The following is a 23,622-nucleotide window of genomic DNA, read 5'->3' as shown; positions in this document are numbered from 1 at the left end:
TTTGGCCTTGTGCGTACGGTTTAAGCTTCTGCCAGGCACTGCTATTAGATGCCCAGGAACTTGCACCATGTTTCTGCTTCTACAACAACGGCTAGTTAATTCTGCTACAGCTGTGCCTGGCAAGTGCCTTTCCCATGCTTAAACAAAAGTCCAAACTGTTGGCATTGCCATTGCTTTTTCCTCATAGCAGGGGACGTGCACCAGTTTTGTATGCATGTGCATCGCTCACTGTAGTCAGGAATTAAGTGGTAATGCCTCCCTTTTACTCTTGATGCATATATGTTTCTTGTATTTGCAACAGAAAGCACAAAAAAGATATCCCGGAAAATACCTGCAGTGACTTTGTTAACAAGACAATCTCTTCAATAGAACTTAAGGCCAAATGAAGACTTCTGTTTGAGAAACCGGTGTGTAATAGTGCTTTTAGAAAGCAATCTATCATTTCATTGTGACACTAATCACAGTACTGCCAAATGACCCCAGCCCTATTATTTTGTTTGCACGTCCTGACCTTTCAGCAAGCAATATGCATGCTTGGTGTTCACAGACCACACTTAGCAGGCAGTGGGAGATGCATTGTCCACACACAAAAGTGCGTGCATGTGTTGTAATAAAAAAATAACAGCAATAGTACAAATGACATTTCTCGAAGGATCCGAAACGCTGAAATAATAATACCAACAAATAAAAACATGTAAAAACACATTGTTTAATGCCATCTAACATTAACTAATAGCAACAAACTGCAATAACTAGTACAAATGCTTCATTAGCTAGGTCATCCTTCTTCATATTGATATGCTTATATAAGTATTATGACTGTCCCAACTCAACTGCTATTACAGAGATAAGCACTACTTCCATTACCTTAAATGCCAGCCTGCTGCCAGTGCTAATGGCGGCCTTTTCCTATAACTGAAAAAGGCCAATAGTACACCACTCTCTCCCCATCAAAGTAAGGACATTCTTGCATAAGCTTGGAAGAGTGTGCAAAACACGTCAATTGGCTGCAGATACAGAGGATACCTTGAGGACCACAAGACTGATTCCAAATACATAATTACAAATAAATAACCGTTCTTATTTATTTTAATTGAATGTTAATTATCTATGAAAAACAGCCGAAACCTTATTGATTTAGACTTGAACCTAACCTATGGGGAGCTTAAAGAAAAAAATGTTGTCCAGTGGGCGCGGGGATAGACGAAAAGAGTAATATGTACCGTCTTCACTCTACCAATGGAAGCGTTTGAAACGAGAAATGGGAAGGGGTGCCGGTCTTCCAATAGCCGATTTCCTCAGGGAAAAGACGGCGTTGTGCCACGAAAGCCATGCCTTGGAAATACATGTACTGTCCCATAAAAATCAGATTCTGTGAAGAAGTGCCTTTCAGTATAAAGAAAAGCATACAAGCGCTGGGGTGACAGCACAGTACCTCCCTGCTTCTGAAACGTGCAGTCTCGTTGGAAACAAAACACGTGCCTAGGCTCAGATCCTGACAGGCCTGTCCACTTAAACCAGTTGGACACACGGACCTTCCTTCTACATAAAAAACAGAACCACCCTTGAAATTGCTATTCATGTATCCCAAAAAAAATGCTTCCTTCTAACCAGCCACCTCACAGGACCACGCCAGCGCAGTTCCATTTCCCAGTCCTGCCGTTCACTCTCTTCAAAATGCTCTAATTATTTCCAAAGAAGTCCCCCGTCACCGTAAGACCCACTTTCAACTAGCAGCATTGTCGTAGATCTCCACATGACAAGGCAAACAATCCTTTGCCCTACCCACGCTAGCTTTCAAATTTAAAAGTTGCATTTGGGGTTCAAAACCGACAACAACGCTGGTCTGTACTGAACTTTCTATTGAAAAGCGGAGTCTTTTACAGGATAGGTCTGAACTTTGCTTTTGTCGCGGGCCGCGGCTGTATACAGAGGTTTCTGAGCACGGACCCGAGAATCGAACCTGGGTTGCTTTGAGTCGTCTTGCTTCTAAGGCGAGCACATTGCCCCTAAGCTATCCACCCAGGACATTGATATTCTTTATGACCTACCTAGTAAACTGGCATTTCTTTCACTTTTCTTTAAAGGGTCGCACTACCGAAGTGCTATTCTTTGCATTTATTTTTAGAGAGCCCCTTCAGTTAAGTGTGATTAATTACACAACGATCAGGGCTGTACTCCACAGTGGGGCAGAGTGGCCAGGGCTGTGCTGTAAAGCAGGAGGCAGAGTGACCGCAACTGTTCTGAACACTGGAAAAGTAGCACAATGAGTGACCAGGACCATACCGTGAGCAGTGCTGTGGGTGCAGTGTAGCAGCGTACTATGACTCCAGTGTGAGCAGTGAGACCACTTTGAGTGAAGTGTAGCAAGGCACTAGGATGTACTGTGTGCAACGCAGTGGGAGCCCAGAAGGAACAGTATGCATGACTAAGACAGTGTGAGTGCCCTGTGAGTGCAGTACGACAGTCAGTGTGAGGAACACGCTACAAGGGTTGTGTGAACAGTGCTGTGTATGTCTTGCAGTATGAGCGTGCAATGGGAGTGCAGTGTTGGCAGTCATGGTGAATGCAGTGTGAGTAGTGTAATGGTCATTCAGCAAGAGGAGTAGGGCGGAGTGTGATGTGCACAGTGTGATAGGATTCTGGTCAGTCTTCGTGTGCAATGGGAGAAGTACAGTGTCAGCAATCTGAGTAGGTGGGATAGTGACAGTATAGTGTGAGTGCAGTGTAAGCGGGCCGTGCAGGGAGGACAGGACACTGTGGGTAGTGCAGTGCACCGACAGTGCACTGTGAACTGTTAGTGTGAGCAGTGCAGTGTAAGTGTGGTGTGAGCCACTCAGTCGGTGAAGTCGGTGTGTGTGTGCGCGGGTGATCTTTGCGAGCAGTGTAATGTGCATGCAAAGCTAGCATGAGAGTGTGCCGTATGAGCAGCGCAGTGTCCTTGCAGTGTGGCCAGTTGGTCCGTGTGTGTATCTGTGTGTGTTATGTTATCGTTTTTGGTATAGTGAATACTAGCAACTCTGAGCGGTGGCATCTTGACGCTGAAAAGAATAGAACACAACTCGCCGCAAGCATAGCACTAACTAAGAAACAAGGTCTTCAGGCATCTCCTAAAAAGCAGGTTATTGTCTAGCACTCTTAGCGTAAAAGGCAGGATGTTCCATCGTGTTGCAGCAATTATAACGAGTGTTCTAATCCAAATGCCCGGAAAGTTTCCGGGCATTTGGATTGGAACACTCGTTATAATTTACAGCCGCGGCCCGCAACGCGACCCCTCCCGCATCATGCTAGGCCTGCGCCTGGCCATCAGGCACCAGCCGTGGTGGTGCCACTGTGCCAGGCCTCTCCCTCGCGCTGCCAGGGCTGGTTGTGACTTGCGCCGTTTTATATTTTTGGCATTTTTTGTCGAAAAATGCCGAAAATATAAAACGGCACATTTTGGATGGAGATTCTACGCGGGCACTGGGCAGCAGCAGCACGCCTGCCTGGGCCTTGCTGTCTGTGGCCCAAGGCCCTTGGCCCACGGACCGGAACGGGTAAAGAAAGGCCCAAGGCCCCAAGTTGACGGCAGTCAGCAACACTGAAAGACGTGTAGTCCCGGCCTGGCCTAGGCTACATGTCTTTCAGTGTTGCTGACTGGGGCCGTGGACCATGTCCCGGGGCCGAAAACAGAAACAACATCTGGGACCTGGGTACTTACCCGCCGGCAAGCAAGCTCGTGTCGTGGACCAGGCCGTCTCTGCTGGGCTGGTGTGGTGGTGTTCAGAGCAGGGCAGCTGAGCTTGCGTCGTGACTCCTGCTGTCATCCTCAAAGAAAGAATCAAGGCCAGGGGATAGAGTGCTAAGGTGGTGCAGGCGCACCCACACACACCCTGCACCAGCACCAGTGATCCGCATAGATACATTAATGTCATTGGCTGTTTGCCAGCCAATGCAAGGGTTGTCATTGGCTGGCAAACAGCCAATGACATTACTGTGTCCATGCAGGGGAGGGACTCAGAGGGAATTTCATTTCCTGACCTTAGTGCGCTGTTTGCACACATTTTAGGCTGGCAGGGCCACCCCTGAAGCGCCGCCAGCCTTCTAATTAAAGGGCCTTATGTAGAGTGCATGGAGCTACGAGCTCCACGCACTCTAATATTGAAGAAGGAAGAGTAAAACGGGATGCGACCTGCTGTGAAAGCTGCCGGGCCCGGCCCTTAGTTATTGTTGCCTTGCCACAGCGCCCCTGCGCTGTTGGCAAAGGAAATGCAACCTAAAAGAGATTCAATCAGAGAAGTTCTCATGTCAGCCACAACATGGCTTTCTTTAATCCAGAAAGGGGCTGAGAGCTGGTGGTCGATGCTAGTTCGTTTGTTCTGGGGGGCTTTCTTTTACAGCTTGACCCTACCAGTTGCATGAGACCAGTGGCATATGCCAGCCAGGCGTTGTCAGCCATTGAGCAGAGCTACTCACAGATTTAACGCAAAGCACTGGTGGTTCTGTGGGGCCGTCGCCATTACCACCTCTTCACCTATGGGAAGCCCATTGTGGTAATCACAGATGATATGACATGGCATTTATAACGCACCTGTACACAAGTGTATCTAGGCACGAGAAAGCCTTGCTGCCGATTATATTGGGGTCATCATTGTGGCCCCCTACAAGAACAGAAAAGCAGACGTTTGCCTTACAAGACTATGATGTGATCCTTTCCTAACGGCCTGGGGTGACAATCCAGTGGCCTACCTGCTAAGACATCCATTTAGGTACACAAAAGGAGAACAAAGACATGGAAAAGTATATGCGTTTGGTCACAGAGATTGATATTCCCAAAACCATGTCAGTAAAGGAGATTGCTGGATCCCTTTTTCAATGACTAAAAAACGGTGCTGTGAAAGGTTTCCCAGAGCAGTGCCAGTGGTTCAGATTAATTCAAAACCTTCCACCCATCACTTTTTTGGTTTTCATTTTTCTTCTTATGTGAGAGAGGCGTGGGTCCCTTGCTTGCTGCACCACATGGAACCAAGCTGTACCTCACTGAGGAGGCCCAACAAGGTCGAAACATGTCAGTGGTTGCTTTTGTTTCTGTGAAGAGGGGACCTGACCTAGCAGTTCGGGCAGGGCTGCTCCCATTGGTGGCAGTACCTGACTGATTTGCATATGGCTGGACGCCTTTTGCAATGGCACAGACGGCTAAACAATGGTGGTGTGAAAGTTTGCCCAGAGCAGCGCCAGTGGTACAGATTACTTCAAAACCTTCCACTCATCACTTTTTTGGTTTTAGTAGAGGAGATTGCAACAGCCTCAAGAGAGGATACATGCTTACAGATCATGGGACAAGCTATCAAGAATGGGGTTTGGCAGCAGTTTTTTCATCACCTGGACAAGAGGACACAGGAGGCCAAACTCACTCTTGAAAAGTTATGAAAGGTAAAACATGAGTTGACGTTTGCATTTGTTGGTCTATTAATCCGTGACCCGGGAATAGTAATTCCTGCCAAATTTATTTGTAAAGTTGTAGGTCTCGCTCACGATGAATACCAGGGTGAAGCGAAAACAAAGGCCCAGCTTCGACAGAAGACTATGTTTCCAAGGTTGGGGGAAAAAGTAGACAAATATGTAAAGGACTGCCTCTGGTGTGAGGTGGCTTCCCCAGAGTTGAGTGCTCCTCCAGGTCAGTTAATGCCACAAAGCTGCAATCTGTGGGAGAAGTTAATCATTGAGTTTGTATCAACAAGTGCTCAGGAACACATTCTGATGATGATTGATCAGTGCTCACAATACCCTGAGGGAGTGTAAATATCATCTACGGCTGCAGCAGATGTAATACTGATATTGGAGAAAGTGTTCACGCCGCATGGCTACCACACAGAGATATGTTCAGATAACATTGCACCATTTCAAGTTGACACATTCTGTGGATTCCTGGAGGAACACGGGATCCGCCACAGGAAAATGACCACCATATGGTAAAGAGCAAACAGTGATGCCGAGAGCTTTATTCACACTTTGAACAAAGTTTTCAGAATTGCTCATTGTCAAGGTACAAGCCTGGACCGTGTTCTGTATCATTTTCTGCTTGATTATTGTTTAAAACCTCATTCTTCCATAAGGGTAATGCCAGCTGTGGCACTGTTTGGACGGTGCCCCAGAGGTCTCATTCCTCATCATGAATCTTGAGTCAGAGAGAATTTACAATGAGACAATGAGAAATGAAAGACTGAGAACCGATGAATGAGAAAACAGACATTGAGGAGTATGCAGTCAAGAGCTGGTACAGTGACGCTGTACTGGTGAGAACACACAGACCAGCTGGTCAGTTGAGCCTCACGCATGAGCCTTGTCCACTTTGTGTGGTTGATAAGAAAGGGTCAATGTAAACGTCATCCGATGGACAGCAACCCATTACAAGGAACTTGAGGTTCTTCAAGAAGATTTCCGATACTGCAAATTAGTCTGATAGATAGTTTTGAATCAATGAGTGATGCTGATAAGTCACTGAATCATCCTGATGCTTGTCAGAAACGATGGTCCCCCAAAAGTGCAGCTGATGCTGTGGGACAGGAACATGCATGCCAGCAGGTATGGAGAAAAATACGCCTACGGTGGCCCGCCAGGCACATTGCCCATTGATATCCTTAAAGAGTATCCAGGCAGCGGCCAGTGTATTTGTAGGCTTATGCTTTGGACTCCTAGAAGGAGTCGTAGCATAGCAGCACAGTGTTGCATGTTATGCAACAATATGCTAATGTGTTAAATATTGTTGTTTCTGTTTTGTTGTTATTATGATAAATTAGGACTGTTATGAGGTCTATGATTTTCAGGTGATGAGCCATGTATGTCACAGTGTTATACGAATAAATAAGGGTCACACTACACGAGGAGAAGGAGTGTATGAGCGGATACCTATGGCGAAGCAGATATGTCTCTCTGGTATCAGTTGGGGGTCTGGTTTTATACCACCGTTATCACAGGTAAGGGGCATTACCAACACCCCTGTGACCCTTTGATGCTGTTTTGGCTATATCCCATGAATCATTGCAATCAATGCTGAACCAATCCTCTACCTTTAGAACCAGTCTACTGATTCACTCTAGTTTTTGTAAATCTGATATTATTTTATTGAACACACCACTGCGAGCCGCTGACCTCACGTGCACTCCACCCTGCAAAGGCCCTCATTGTGCATGGTAGCTTGGCAAGTATAATGCAATAGATTACAACATGGCAATTCAACATGCATTGACCTTTCTGTTTGGCAGCTGTTGGAATAGTGTGTGTGCATTGCTTTGAAGTTTAACGAAGGGGAAAACATGCACGTTTTGATTTACTTAAACATAAATAAATTTAGGACAGATGGTTTTAACTGCTTTCACAGAGCTGACTGATTAAATTAGATCACAGTGCAGAATGATTCAATTACATATCATCTTAGTAGTATTCTGGCTGCCAGCAAACTCAATAGTGTTCCTTTGGCTCAGGATGTACATTTCTTGTGGCGACCATGCAATCCTCTGTACAATGAGAATTAGAACAATGTGCAGTGACTGTCGCCCCTCATCATGGTTCTTCTTTATGCAACTGCATCTTAGATAATCCTCAATGTCATATTGTTTCCTTCACTTCATATTTTCAGTGACTAATTCTGACTCTGCTACAAATGGCTATTAATTAAGAATCCCGAACTATCTCTGGGTCATGTCACTTGCAGCAGATTATCTCAACCACACATTCATGCATTCACTCATTCACTCGCTCACTCACTCTCACGCTGACTTAGTCACCCTCTCACATACTCGTTCAGTCTCAATGACTCACTCACCTTCTCGTATGCTCACTTCTGAATGATCATTCACTCTGTTACTCACTCACTCACTTTAGCCAACGAATGCCAAAAATTTATGAGTGACAAGGAGTGCAATATAACAAACTGACACCAAAGGAAACGGATCATTAGATTTTATAAAATATATGTAAATACATGAATATGGTGGTACAGCATTAATCATAAGAAACAGGCAATGAAGTCTACTGAAAGCATAATACATGAGTGCAATTGAATACACTGAAAAATGATACTTCAACTAGTCAGCAGCTCCAAAGCATAATTCAGGATCTCCCAATTTCTGAGTTGCATTTTAAAGTTATTAACTTTCTCACCTCATATGTATTGGATATTAGCACCCACAGCTTAAGACATTAGATTGTGTGCATATACGAACTCATATCACTGCTCGTTTACATTACACACCAGGAAGACCCCTTGCACTTTCTTCTGTTCTGTCCACTTCTGAAAGATTGAAAGATCTGCCAGTAAGTTGGGTCTTCCAATACATAATGCCATTTCCATAGAGTGGTAAGTTTTATAAGGCTAGCCCTATGTGATACAGAAAGCTCATTTGTTTTTTTATGGATTGTATTTCAATATTCCCATTTTTATAGCCTATGTTGATGATTGATATTTTGAACCGATACATAATTATGATCTACTTTTAATAATAATAATAACTTTAATGTGATATAGATTTGAAAATAAATTCAAACTTTACACGTAGTATAAATTACATACATTAAAATAAGAAAGGCAGATCATCAAATATATCATATATCATATACAAGTATCAATCTAACAACAACATATATATGAAAATATTTATGAGAATATGTGTAAAAATATAATAGGACATCAAACAAAGTTTCTTTAATAGTAAAATAAAATATTAAGACTTCCATTAAAACAATTATTTGTCCATTATATTGACAATGTCAGCGCCGTAAGTATCTTATTATTTTATAAGTATTGCATCTCTCACCCACTGCTATCCTAACCAGAGTACGTAGATCAGGGTGCCGTAGATGTAGAATTCCAGAAAATAAGGGTGCCTTAAATGTGGCATACCTAACCAGTTCATACAACACCGGCAATCTTTAGCCCACCATAATCAGACGTTTCAGATCAGAGTAAAGGACCCAGGTGTTTTTCGATCTGTTGCCACACATTGTACAATGCAATAAACAGGTGCATATTGCTAGTATTAGTGCAATAGCGCCAGAAAGAGGTTCCACGTATGTTAAACGGGTCGTGTACGAATTCCCTGAGATATTTAAGTATAGGCTGTTCCAACATCATACACTCTGTTAACAAATGTTTCGCTGTTTCCACACATTCAGGGTATTTACATACACAGCAAACTCGATCACTAGCAGGAATTTTTTTCTCTGACTCCTGTGTTATACAGGGTTGGTAGTTGCTCCATTCGGAACAAAATAATGAACCGTCTAAGCCTTTTGGTGGGGCAGAGATGTAGATATGCTTGTGGTTGCATTAAGGTATATAATCTATATTTAATAAAGTGGTAGGGGTTTAGGCTGCTTAAGTGTGAGAAATTCTCTAGCCAGTCCCACAAGTCCACCTTTTTACCAAGTGCTGTTAGCACCTTCTTAGAGACTGTTTCTCCTCTATGCGTCCAGCCTATGATCGCAAGAAATTTGGTCATATCTTTCAGAAGGGGGGAAGTGGAATGTTTTTTGCTCACTTCTTTATGGATCACAGCCAATAATTGGTTGGAAGTACCATCCTTCATTTCAAGATAGAATCCTGCTCTCCTCTTGAGTACTAATGCTTTAAGAGAGGGCAGGCCCAGTTCAAGCCTAATCAAGGCCATAGGGACACTAGAGGGTAAGCTGAGTATCCGGCGCCAGAATTTGCCCTCTATCACTTGCAGCCAGGCGAGGTCAGTAGTGAGAAGAGTCTCCAGGCCATAGATAATCATGGGCGCGAACACTTGTAAATATAGATGTCTTGTCCCCCACAAGGTAAAGCCACCCTGCTTCTTTGTGAAAGATGATATTAATGCTATTACTTGCATAGCCCTGGTTATACGCCCTTGCCTGCACAAGGAGTAGTCACCCAGTGGCTCAATATCTACTCCAAGATATCTATAGGATGGAGCATAGAGTATGTGATTGTTGTATACCCATAAGTTCACTCTGGAAGCTCTTCTCCTGGTAAATCTGAGTACCTTTGTTTTATCTAAATTTATAGAAAAGGCGTTTTTTCTTAGCGTAATCCCACAAAGTGACCGCGGAACGCCTCAGTCCGGCTATGGTGTTGTCAAATATGACCAGGTCATCAGCATATGCTAAGACACTACAGGGAGCCTCACCGATTTTTGGAGGGCAATTATTTGTCTCCGCCAATGCTGCAGGGATGTCATAAACATATAGATTGTAAATGAGGGGTGCAGTTACGCAACCCTGCTTTACCCCCCTATTCTGGGTCACCTGTATAGTCATACTGCCTTCCTGATTTAATCTGAGGCAGGCAGAAGTGTTGTGATGTAATTGTCTAAGGTAATATAAGAGGCCCGGCGGACAACCCATTTTTTCCAACTTCATCCATAACCTTGCTCTAGGTATAGTGTCGAAAGCAGCCCTAAAATCTATATATAACGCATATAGCAGGGGCTGTCGCTTGCTCAGTGCACGTGTGTGAAGCATGTCCATCACCCAAAGGTTATGGGAGGTGGAATAGTCTCGCCGGAAACCACATTGGAACCTACTGAGGATGTTAGTTTGTTCCACCCATTTCTGCAGCTCATTGAGCAATAGTGCCGCAAAAAGTTTGCCAGTGATGTCCAACATAGAAAGGAGCCTATAGTTGTTGGGGTCTGTACGGCTACCTTTTTTGAGCACAGGTATCAGAATAGCCGTTTGCCAAGAGCGGGGGATGGTCCCCTGAGCTAGGATCTTCTTAAAGAGAATGGAAAAGAGGTAAGCCCAGAATGCAGGGTAGTTCTTTATAACTACATTAGCCAACCCGTTAGGACCGGGGGCTCTGGAGGCCTTAAGGGTAACCAGTTTATTATAGATGGCCTCGGAAGAGACATCAAAAGGCGGGGGAAAGGGAACCTTCTCTAGTGTTATCCTAGTGGTCTCAACCTCTCCCGAATTACACCCTAATAAAAATTGTATCCATGTTTCTTTGCCTATTGGATTAGCTAGTGGTCCCTTAACCTTCTCTCTGTTCTCGTTTAGGAGTGACCATATATTACGAGAATTTCTAGTACAGATAGTTTGTATGAACCTTTGATGTCTATTATTCCTTTCTGACATTTTTATGCTCTTAACACAGGCTCTATATCTGCATTTCGCTTTTCTAACTTTCTCATAATATTCCTCTCCCACTATGTTCATGCTCCTGAGCCCCCTTATTTCGGCTCTATATCCTCTCTTGGCATCCCGGATTCCCTTGTTATAATAGGGAATTCTGCCCTTAGGCTTTAAAATGCACCCAGTTTTTGTTGTAGCATATAGGCCAGCAAAACCCCGAATCCAATCCTCTATATCATTCGCTGTCATATGCTCGAAGTGAGGAAGGTCCCATACGTCAGCTGATTTAAGAGCTTCAGAAGCCTTCATTATGTTCTTCTCTGACCAAATTATTCTGGTACCAGAGCAGTTGGTTTGTATGCTTCCGATATTAGAGTGAGGGATAGAGGAAGTAGGGAGACGGAGAGAACAAAGGAGCAACGCATGGTCGCTCCATATGTTATGAGTTACAGTCATGTCCACAACTCTAGACTGCATCTCAGGGCACATGAAGATGTAGTCCAGTGTGCTACATGCTTTGCCATTAGTCCAAGTATGTTTCCCGGGCCGGTCTCCCAGTGTGCGACCATTGATCATGCTAAGGTCCCAAGAGTCGAACAATTGCAACCAGCCTAAACCTTCTCCCTCCCTTCTTCCATGCGTCATCACACATCTTTCACTGAGTTCAGGATTAGGGGATAAAAGGAGGTCGCCTGTCATATGGCAATTGAAATCCCCCATCACCACTACTGCAGTATTTCCGGGCCTTAGTGCCCAATAAGACAATACCTCCTGAATTGCTTCTTGTAAGGATTCTCTTACCACGGCACCTGGTGGGTTATAGAGTTTTAACAGTAACAATCTACCCAACTCGCCTTCATTTACAAAATCAATCTCTACCGCTAATAGGTAGTCCTCAGCTTTACACTTTATCTTTCGTGATGTCACTGTGTTCACCACCCCTGTAAGTAAACCCCCAAATGGGCGGCCCTTGTCACCCCTTTTGGCAGATGACTGATATGTAACAAAACTGTCGAGGAGTAGGGGGTCAGAGGACCAAGTTTCCTGAAGGCAGATGCAACTATGTTTGGACAGTAAAGCAACTGAACCCTCGGGCCTCAAAAGATGCGTAAAACCTCGACAGTTCCAAGAAATTAAAGAAAAACATCAATGATTCTGAAGTACTCGAGGGAGGGATGCCAGAAGTGATTGGAGTGCAAGCTGTATTTCAGCCAAGGCAGAGCTTTCTACTGCTACAGACTTGGCTTCGATAGCAGCTGGTGCCGGTGTAACTGTGACCTCAGAATCGTCATGAGGGTCCCTCTCCTGAGGATCCACATCTATGTCAATGTCTACAGCCCTCAATTCTTCCTTAAAGTTTCTAATTAGATGCGCAGAGGCCAGAAAGGTGCAATGTATAGCCGAGACGTGTGAGTTAGGCACCTGTAATGGTTCAATGAACAAGAAGTCATCAGATTTCAAAACTCTGAGTTGAGTTATGTTATGAAGTCTAGTTAGGAACTCCGAGCGTGACAGCCAGGGGTTTTTGCCACTAGGATACAGATTCTTGATGAAGCAGATGCGGTTCTTGTTGCTCTACTCCACCGTACTTTTTAGGGCATGCCGTATAGGCTCAGATGGTTCTACTACTGCTCCTATTTCCGACAATTCTTCGGGGCATACGTGGAAGCTGGAGTTAGGATCCAACTCAGGGTCCTCCAGAAAGGTATCTTCTGGCTCCACCACTATGGATTTCTCTCCCGGTACTAACCATCCGGCGAGCAAACCCTTTGTTTCTGCCGCTCGGGCTACTGCTCGTGCTTGTCTTTTCCTAGCTTTTTTAGAGCGAGTTTCCGGGGCCATCAATGGCTCTGCAGTAGTAATAAAGTCACTCTTTGTTGCTTTCTTGTTTTTAAGTGCCTTCTTGGCCAGTCTGTGTTGTTTCCGAGTAAGAAATGAGGTAGCCCCGGGGCTTTGTGTGGGTTCCAGTTCCTTAGCGGATGCTGAGGGTATATCCCCCTCCGGGATATTCCCGTAAGGCGTGTCGACTTCCCCAACTTCCTCAGGCGGAACTTCAGGCTCTTCAGATTCTTCTACAAAATGTACAGCGTCAGAAAGATTTTTCTCTGCATCTTCGTAAGGAGGATCCTTGTGTTCTAACGCCCAGGTGATTGTGTTAGTGTTTGTCAGGATACGTCCTGACATTTGCAGAAGTATTTTAAGTGCAAATTGGAGGGAGACCACCGAAGATTGTAGCTCGGCTATCGCAGTTATGCTTGGATGTAAATTTTTATCATCTTCAACCTCGTTTTCAGGTTCGTCCTCCATAGATGCCATCGCTAGGTTTGGAGAAGCGGACAAACGACTAATATTACCCTCAGGTGTTTGTTTCTCTGTATGTGTATTAGGGTTAGCCTTGGGAGATGTTATACTGCTAGATACCTTCGGGGGGATCTGAGATAGCATACCTCTCTGTATGTCTAGACAGAGGTCAAGCAGCGAGTTGTTGTCTATGTCATCAAAGTTAGTGGAGTTTAGGGTAATATTACTAATTGGCACAGGTACCACCGTTTCCTCGTTAATAGTTGAGTTTATTTCAGGGGGAGGATTTGCTGCAAAGAAATCGGTGATCGCTCCTTGAGCCCCATTGTTCTTCTTGATCTTGTCTCCTTCCTTTTTGGTCTCTTGATTTTCCTTCACAGGTTTTACCTTAATTTTCCGAAGGTTATAGATGGAGTGGGGAGCTCTTTTCCCTCGTTGCATTATTACGGCTAAGCTCCACTCCAGTTATCTGGGTCCCAACTCAAAACACACCTCGCTTTTTTAATGAAAGCGGGATGCCTACACGGCCTCTTCCAATAAACTCACACTGGGCAGAAAGGGATAGGCTTTGCTGGCCACCCCCCAGCAATGTGCACCAAGGTGCTTACTGGGTCAGACGGGATCCAAGGGGATTTTATCCCCCCCGCAGTCTCCCCCGCCGGTGTCTCTCAGCACTCACACCTATGCGCATGTACTGTGCAATATTCGGGGAAGAAAGCCCGCTAACGGACCGCTTACATAAAGGCTCACTGGACCTTGGGCCTCTATGTATATTTATTGCATATTTTATCAGTTTAAGCTGCAGGTAGCGCCTCCCCTCTATGCAGAATCGAAGGTGGTTGTACAGGGGGCCACTTTTCCACCACGCCCTCCATTTGTGCAATATACACTGTGCCCCAGCACTCCCGATTAGAACAGGCTTACCGTGTCGCTATATCACTGTGTCCCTGAATCCGCGGGAATCCGCGGACATCCACGGGTGACTTGCACGTCGTACGGCCAGCGCGGCAATCAGCCCCTGTCCGTGCAGTCAGTCACGATCCGCGGGAATCCACGGGAGACTTGCACGTCGTACGGCCAGCGCGGCAATCAGCCCCTGTCCGTGCAGTCCGTCACTATCCGCGGGAATCCGCGGGGGTCAGACCACCCGCTGTGCTGGCCGTCCGCTACAGCCACTCACTCTCCGCCGCTTGTGTCCTTGCGGCCGTTACGCCTCTGATTCCCTCGTCCCTCATCGAGTTTCCGGTTAGAGTAAGGGACCTGGGATTCCAAAGAGACCGTCAAGCCGCACCTCGCAAGAGCCGTCACGCACGCACAGCTCTGTAAGGCCGCCTCCGACAGTCGATCACTACTTTTACATGTAATTAATTCTTACTAAATAATTTTGTTTTTAAATGTTTACATTTCTTTTTTTATCTGGCTGAATTATGTACAATGTGCTACTTTTCTGGTGGATGAGCACCTAAATAAAGTGTATATAAATTGAATTGAATATTGTTGCTCTATTTATCAACCCTGTTTTGGAACAAACATTCAACATTCTAAAGATTCGAGCCCCCTGCTGTGAACCTTTGAATCAGAGAGATTTCAGAAATGGTGATTTAGTCAATTAATCCACTTGACACCAGGACTCTCTTCACACATTCCCTTCCCTTCATCATACTGTATGCAGCGTGAAGGTAAAAATCACCCAGAAAAATAATAGTATGCAGTTAATGCATCATATGATTGACATTGTTGCAATATATAATATGCTACTTCTCATTGTTGGGTATTGTTGCCACCATATGCCCAGTGCACCCTCAAATGCAACCAGTAATGCTAATATATGCCCAATTGCCATGGTATAGTCATCATTTGCATGATAGCACCCTATAGGTCCAATCTCTGCTCTCAGTCTCCTACCATAAGGGCCCCAGCCCTTATTTATTTATTTATTTATTTATTTATTCATTTATTGTTTATTTATGTAGTGCTTATGCACAGGTGTAGTGCTTGCCAGAAGAGAGTGTTATTGTAGGGACAGGTGCAGGATCGCTGGGCATGTTTTGGTGGGTGATGGTACTATATGGAGGTAGAGGGCTGGCCAGAGCTACTGTGTGCTAAGGTCCAAGGTGCAGGAGCTGTGGCAGGAGGTGGAAGAACATTTGGGGAGACCTGGCCCAGCATGCGACATCCTCAAAGGAATGGCAGGGAAGGTCTTCCCTTTCTCTTCTGTGCTCTTGATAGTCTTTTTGTACATCTGCACTGTGCATAGGAAGGAAAGGAACCCACACTTTATCTCTTCGTGTTTTTCCCAGATGCTGAGAGGCTCGGGGGTGGCACGGGTGGGTTTATGGGATGCTGTGAGTTGAGGAGAGTGGGGAAGAGCAATAAGGGAGGGTAAGGTATATAAAGTAAACGCTCCATGAATAGAGCTCAATTTGCTCACAGTTCCTTGTGCTGTCCTTGTAACCTCCATGGAGCTGCAAGGTAGATCCCAGGGTACCACAGGGTACAGGGTATGAGTGGTACTCCTGGAGATCCCCAAATGATGTCCGTGGCTGTAATGCAGTCAAATACATTATATTTACCTATCTTTATCAAAGGCCAGACGTGCATTCTAAGGTGATTGGGGAAACTGATGTGAAAGATGTCTAGTTGAATGGAAAAGCACCATTGGTGGATATTTCAATTGATGTAATGCCATGCAAGGGGAAAAACCACATGGTTAACAATCTACAAATACATTTAATAATGCATATACGTACCACTTGAAATCTCTTCCCAACCGTTGTCAGAAATGGAACCCAGGTGAATGGGATCAAGGGGACATCTTACAGAAGTTACTATTAAAGTCAGAGCACGATTTCGTAAGCTACCCTGCTTGGTGTAGGAGCCTTATTCTTGAACCTTTTTAGAGAGAGCACATGTGACATTACTGATTACTGTATAATAGAAAGCACAAAAAGCTGGAGGGGGGGGCAAGTGCTACAGTGATTCAGGGGGAGCATGCGGAGGATGAGGGGGTACTTTTTTATAAGGACAGATTGACATGTCCCTGCATTTCACCATATTTCACTCCATTATTATTATGGGGAAAAGTCATCTGTAATCCCAACTTTCTTTTACCCCCTTTCCTCTAAACCCCAGACCTGCAACGCAACCCCCCCATTTTACACTCTACGAACTCACCATACACTGCATTTTACAGGGGTGGAAAGTCCAGCTCTAAAATCCAGTGAAATGGCTGTGGAGAAACTGGGGGATACCTATAGGGACCGGTGCTTACATTTCACACCGGGGATGAAGGAATTCCTGATGGTGCACCACCATGATTGAGAAAATTCAGTGATGGGTGTATCACAATTTTAGAGGCAAATCCCCTGTCTTCAAGCTTGCTACTTAGCTGTGTTTCTGCACAAAGTGCACATTGCAGCGGGTTATGGGATGACAAATGTCTCATCCCACTTTCTGAAACGACATTGACACAGTGGATGAATGAAATGTTGCAGCACATTTCACAATACATACAACTCCACATTAACCAGTGACGTGTCAATGGAATGAAGGCATCCTACTATTCCACTGCTGTATACTCCCGTTTTATGAGGGCCATAACATGCACGCGTAATCCAATGAGGCCTCCAAAGTCAAAGGAAAAACGCTTCCAAATTCAGAGCAAGTGTAACGCAATGAATGTCCAAAAGACAACCTGCATATTGCACAATGGTGTGTGCTTTTTCATTGATCCTCCAGGCCCTTGTTATAATGTGGAAAAGTAGCATACCATTTTTTGGGCCTACACCATGATCTATATATATGAGTGTCAGGTGTGGTGCAGTAGTTGATACTGACCACAATCCCCTCCCTCTTTCATGCAGTCTCCTTGGTTTGGATAGGTGAATGGGTGCACATACAATAGGACTGCTTGACTAAAACTTTCAGTGCATATCTGCTTGCGAAATGGGGTCGAATACATGCTTGGAAAGTACGCTTCACCCTTGTCTACGTAGAGTGCCCCCGCATATGCACCAGTGGTTGCGCGGGTCCCTAAACATGCTGCACTGCATACATGGACAGCCATGTGCAGATTTGCAGTCCTGTCTTAGCTCTGTATTCTGTAAATGTTTCCTCCATTCATAATGGGCAATTCAGAACTGCACGTGTCCGAATGAAGACCACGAAGGAAGACTGGATGAGCTATAACAGCATGGCATGAAATAAGTAGAGAGCTTTGCTTGAATGATGCACTTTTGTCACATCCAGCGCGAAGAAACTTGTTTGACAGCATACTCATTTGTTTGCGTCTTAACAATCTAATGCCCTGGACCTCATGTAGGTAAGCCTGTCTACCCCTTATATTCTTGGCTACTCGCTTTTGCCGAACAACCAACAAACGAAAAGGGAGAGTGTTGCTATATTGCACACACTAAGAGCTGCACTCCTGTGTGACTTATGATTTGATTAGTGATGGCCAGTTTCTGGTACCCAAATCACAAAGGGGGCATCTTAAAGATTACCCGTGAGAAGGTAAAGGGGACTGTATTGAATGGTGATCACAGTGCAATGTGCCAAAGGTTTCAATAGCTACCAATGAAGGTTAAGGAAAATTGAGTAAAGATGAAGCCAAACCACACTGGCAACCACTCGGGCTGGTAAATCATGTGCATAGGACATGGACACAAGAATGCTTAAGTCTTTCTTATTGGCGAATATCAGAAAGTACCAAAGCAACCACTTCATAACACCAAATGCCCATTCCCCCTCCATAAACCCAGGTCCCTCACCAGGATCCATACAGGCCAACAGGCACCCCCCCCCCCCCCCCGACCCACATCTCTACACAGTGGCATCCTCTAACATGAAGGGCAGCCCTGCAGACTCCAAAGCCTAAAACTCCCATTTGCCAAAAGGTCCTACCCCATCCCTTGCAAATCTCAGCACTCCACAATCGCTTCCATAATGGCCAGTCCTTCGCCTTCCCTAGCCACTACACCCCTGAGATGTTGTGAAGGGAGGATTGGAGAATGGATGGCCTGTATCTCACAGAAGAGGACCATTTGTGCGCCTGCCTGTTCCCCTGTTCCTCAATGAGCTGCAGTGACCCCCGTGGCCCTAGGTTGTGCATCTGCTTCTTGCCTACCTGTTTTCCATGTGACTCAGGCCTACTCTGAGTTCTCGAGCAGCTTTGGCTTCCTGAATTAGAATCCTGCCTTGAGTCTACACCACACCTAGCATCCCTCTAGCACAGTCATGGTTTATGTTAGAGGTGCAATAGTAGTGGTCCCTGGAAGTGAGGCGACAGGAGGTGGACATCATGATCTCTTTTGTCCTTCTTCAATGTCCACAGTGCTTTTCTTCAATGCACAAGCACAGGTTTTAAGCATGTATTCCACCCAGGTAGGTAATATGGTCGTGGATGCAGATGCTCTTCCAATCCTCTACACCAGAAAAATTGCGCCCACAGTAATAACAATTGTAGGCCTAACACCTCACAGCGTTGCTCTATTTAGAAACACTTCATCCGCAGAGTTTCCACAGTAACTGAAGCACACGCAGCACTTTTGACCATGACGCAAGAAAAAGATACATTGAACTCTGAATGAGGTCCTTCGCTTCAAGGCACCTTTTCCAGCAGCACCAACACTGCTCCCCAGTTTGAAAGCCAACCACAGGCCCGACATACACCATCAATATTTTCAAAACTGAAGCTGTACTTATTTTATACATACCTACACTTTTTATACTTCAAATAAGCCCCCATAGGGCTCAATGGGAATGGGGAGGATGCTAACAACGGGCCCATTAATGACAGGCCCGTTTTTAGCATCCTGGACTGCTAGCGGGTTCCGCTCTGCACGTCTGGTCTGGCCAGCCGTCCAGAGCGGGACCCGCTGCAGACCTCGTAATGAGGTGGCTCGGAATGAACGGTGCCAGTCCCTTACCGGCACCGTTCATTCCGCAGCCGCCAGCCTCGTAATGAGGCCCACTGTATTTTACTGCAACATGCTAGGGGTAAATATCTCAACCAGGTCAGAATTCACCAACTGCTAACAGTTTGTCCCAGTGCATAATTTTTTATTTGGACTGTTTTTTTAAAATATAAACTGGGATCCATTGCCCTACATTAAAGTTACCTAGGAAGCAGTGTATCTCTTGTCCGTGTGGCATGACTGGAGCATTGGCAAATACATGCATCTGCCCTCCATTATACTCCATTTCTTACACTGAGCTTTTGGCCATATCGAAAATATGCCTATCCAAAGTAGCACCGAGCAAATGTAGACTACCAGCATAATTCCCCCAGCACAGAGAACACAGCCCAATAATAATGGTATGACGTACTATCATCGGCACCCATTTTTTTTTATGGGTGTTTTTCCAAACAATGTTTGCCGAAAAAACACTTTGGGGGTCATTACGAAGTTGGAGGTAGCCATGGCGCTTTTAGCGCCATGGCTACCCCCTTACCGCATCCCGGGTCTGAGTTCCCTGAATGGGGAATTACCAGGCCATTCCAACCTTGGAGGGCCCGGTATTTCCCCATTCAGGGAACCCATCCCCATTCCCATTCGAGCCCCCATAGGGCTCAATGGGAATGGGGACCATGCTAACAACGGGCTTGTCAATAACGGGCCCATTGTTAGCATGCTGGTCCTTTAGCGGCTCCCACTAAGGGCGCCTGGTAAAACCAGCCGCCCTTAGCGGAACCCACTAAAGGACCTCTTAATGCAGCGGTAATGGGTTAACGGTACCGGCACCTTTACCAGCGCCATTAACCCCTTATCGCCAACCTTGCAATGACCCCCTTTGACATTTTTTTGTGGGGGTGGAAAAGGCATATGAAGGGTTGGGGACAGTAAAACATAGGTGGAGGATAGGGGGATAATAATTAAAAAAAATGTTGATGAGTTTTTGGGGATAAATTGTTCCGAAAAACACCTGTCCAAAAAACGGGTGTCGATGATATGACATAGAACTTTTATATTGGTCTGCCTCCTTATCTCTGTTTCTCTCTCTCTCGCTCTCTCTCTCGCTCTCTTTCTCTCCATAAATCCCCCACTCGCTCTCCTTCTAACACTGTGTTTGATAAAATGACAACTGTGCAGCAGGAATACAAGGATTCAGTATTAAAGTGCCTACACATCCGTATAACCAGCAATGATCCAATCATAAAGGTGAACAAGGCACGGCACAACAGAATACCTCCTTCGTCTCTTTTGGTAACATGGCCCAAGGGCTAAAAATTGGTGGTGTGGACTGTTGCCCAGAGCAATGACGGTGGTTCAGATTAATAAAACACCTTCCACCCATCACTTTTTTGGTTCCAGATTCAATGAGTTTAACCTTTATTCAGGTAATCTGAACCGAAACAATCATTTTCGCTAACGTTTTTTCACTAAATGCTTCTTTTTTAAATTATATATGCTATTAAACCTGCTGTGACCTTTGCAGGAACTTTTTTTTTACACCTCCAGGACATTAATTGCACTGACTGGGCATGGCAGGACACACTGATGTTGAATGCACTTTGGATAGGAATCAGCCCCTACAAGAGCACCAAGGTGCTGCCATGCTCAGCAGCAGATTTGCACAGGGTACAGCAGCACCTTGGCACTTGGCACACATTGGCCTCATTACGACCTTGCGAGTCCGGAAAAACAAGGGGTGCCGGTAAACTCATCGGCACCCTTGTTTCCGGACAGGCTAATTACACGTTTGCCTGCCTGGGCTGCTGTGCCCGACAGGTCTGACACTGCCGGGCGCAGAGACCACGGTAGGCAGACTCTTCAAGGAAGCGCTGGCATCATTAGCAACAGTGCCGGTGCTTCTGTGAACCCTAGGACTCCACGGGAATGGGAAACAACATTTATTGGCACCTAGCTTGCCGGTCTGACAGGACTTGTAATGTCCCGGTGGCACCGGCAAGCTATGTGCCGGTAAAATGTCACAAGTCCAGTGGCACCTCGCCAGAAGCACTGGCGGGTACTTCTGGCGGGTTGCCGCGAGACTCGTACTGAGGCCCAATGTGCCCACTATGGCCACACACTGGGCTCTTCCTATAACCTCAATGTTACCACTGGGTGTGGCCAAGTCCACAGGACATGCCCAATGTCCAATTTGCCCCCCCCCCCTGCTTCACTCAACCATACCCATAGTCCACACAGCAAGGGTTTGGCTTTGGCAATGTCCAGAACACCACGTAACCACACACTGTGGCCATTTTGTTCCCGAGGGACAGCACTTGGGCAAAACAATACAGGGAAAACCGCCACATTTTAGAATCATTTAGTAACTATCATCTTCACAGCGCGTTTTTGATCACTGTTCACAAACAAACCAAGTTTCAGATAACTTTACTTCAAAAGCAACCACTAACCAGGTCTTGATAACATCTTGATAAATTGTAATGCACAGTCTGGTAATAAAACTGCCCTACACCTTGATACATATAATCTTCAAACCTATGTCTGCTAAACAGACAAATCACCAACCGATGGTCTGAAAAACCTACCGTCACACCAATCACTGTCACCGTCACACCAATCACTGTGACGTACAGTATTTAACAGTCTGTTGATTGCTCCAATTCCGCTCTAGGATATATTGCTTTTATTTAGAGCCAAATATTTGCTAAATCCCACGGAATATGCAACATCTCAACTTTACCGGCCTTCCTTCCACGGAGGGTAAGTTCTGCTCTGGAAAACCAAAATAAATACGGCCAGCGCCTGATTGCGCAAGTGAAAAGGTGCAAGTTACAAGCGCCTTTAAACACCATGGTGGTGTCAGGACAATTTGCATTTGATAAATGATGCACATCTGCTTGGCAGTGGTGCAGAGCTCCTGTTTTGTGTTAAGGGAATAGCCCACCACCATGAAACTTTGATGACTCTAGTCCTGAGTTCGCTAACGGAAAGCATATGCAATGTCTTCGCTAAACAATGGCGACTAAATGGTTCTCTGCGTGGCTGGTTGCTTTCAGATCTGAAATGGAGAATGATCTCAGTTTCTTATGTTCTTTCGAAATGGTGATGTCACTAGTACTTTCTAAAAACGGTGAGATTTATTCGTGTATTCTTTTATTTGAAATAGCAATAACAAAGGTACAGGGGCAGAATCAAGGGGAACTCTTGCACCATGTAGTCCTCATTTGTCTTAACATTGTACTAATGTGAAACTAAATTAAAAGGGGAATAGAGTTTGTATTCACTAACTTGACTCCAGCCAAATCATTATTGCTCCTGATCAATAAGAGAAATATTACCTGCAATCAAAAGTTGAATTTGTGAAGATCAGCACTGAACACCTTTGTTTGCAGCACGTTTTATAACTGGATTAAATTGTGTAACAGTGCAGTACACAATATAATGATTTTGTATTTGCCCAAATGTTTCCTAAGGTAATCATTCTAACTGGTAGTTATTTTGATATTTCTTTAAGAGTCAGGAGCGCATGTGTGAGGGTGAACAGCGAGGGCGGCAATGCTCTTGCAGTCTTACAAGTAGCAAACAGCTGCAGTCCTGGCCTTTCCTTTTACACATTTTGCAATGCAGTACTTTTGCCCATTTGGTCCAACTGATATGAACCACGTTAAAACTCTCAGAATGTATTAGGGCTGTTTAACGAATGCAAGGCACTGCAGCTTTTTATTCCCAGTGACACGAGGTTCTATGGTTAAATGATAACGCTTCAGACAAAGACGCTACTCAAGATGGCTGCCATTCAGTTGCCATTCTACTACTCTGAGAGTTCTGTTCCCTATCAGATCAACATGGGGCTGTCTCTGCCAGGCGCCATCCGAACAGACAACCACACGAGGAAGACAGCAAGTTAATTCATGCTGCTCGAGGAAAAGGTGATCTGGTTTGATTGAAGACAACCTGGCTTGGACATTCATCGTTTATTTTCTACCCAATCTTTCTGCTCAAAATAGCATCCTTACATCGGTTTCCCTCTCAGCCCTTCTACAAATCAATAAGTATCCTGATGTGTTTCCATTATGTATGCTACGTTATCTGACAGAAGGAGTTGTTGCTTTTTTCCATGGTGTGCTCTGTCATTTGTGAGAAAGACATCTGTTAGAGATGACATTATAAATATTGGCCATTGGGGAGGTTTGAGCCTGCCGGTATTGACTGCCAATCTCAAGAGTTTACAGCCTTTACTGTCAGAGTAGACCTCTCTAAGTGGCAATCCATCCTATTAGAACCTTGGCATCTTGCATAGAAAAAAGGTTCAGCT

Source organism: Ambystoma mexicanum, chromosome 7q, assembly GCF_040938575.1.
Source record: "Ambystoma mexicanum isolate Mex_15411 chromosome 7q, UKY_AmexF1_1, whole genome shotgun sequence".
Classification (NCBI taxonomy): Eukaryota; Metazoa; Chordata; class Amphibia; order Caudata; family Ambystomatidae; genus Ambystoma; species Ambystoma mexicanum.
Note: the sequence above shows the minus strand (reverse complement) of the source record.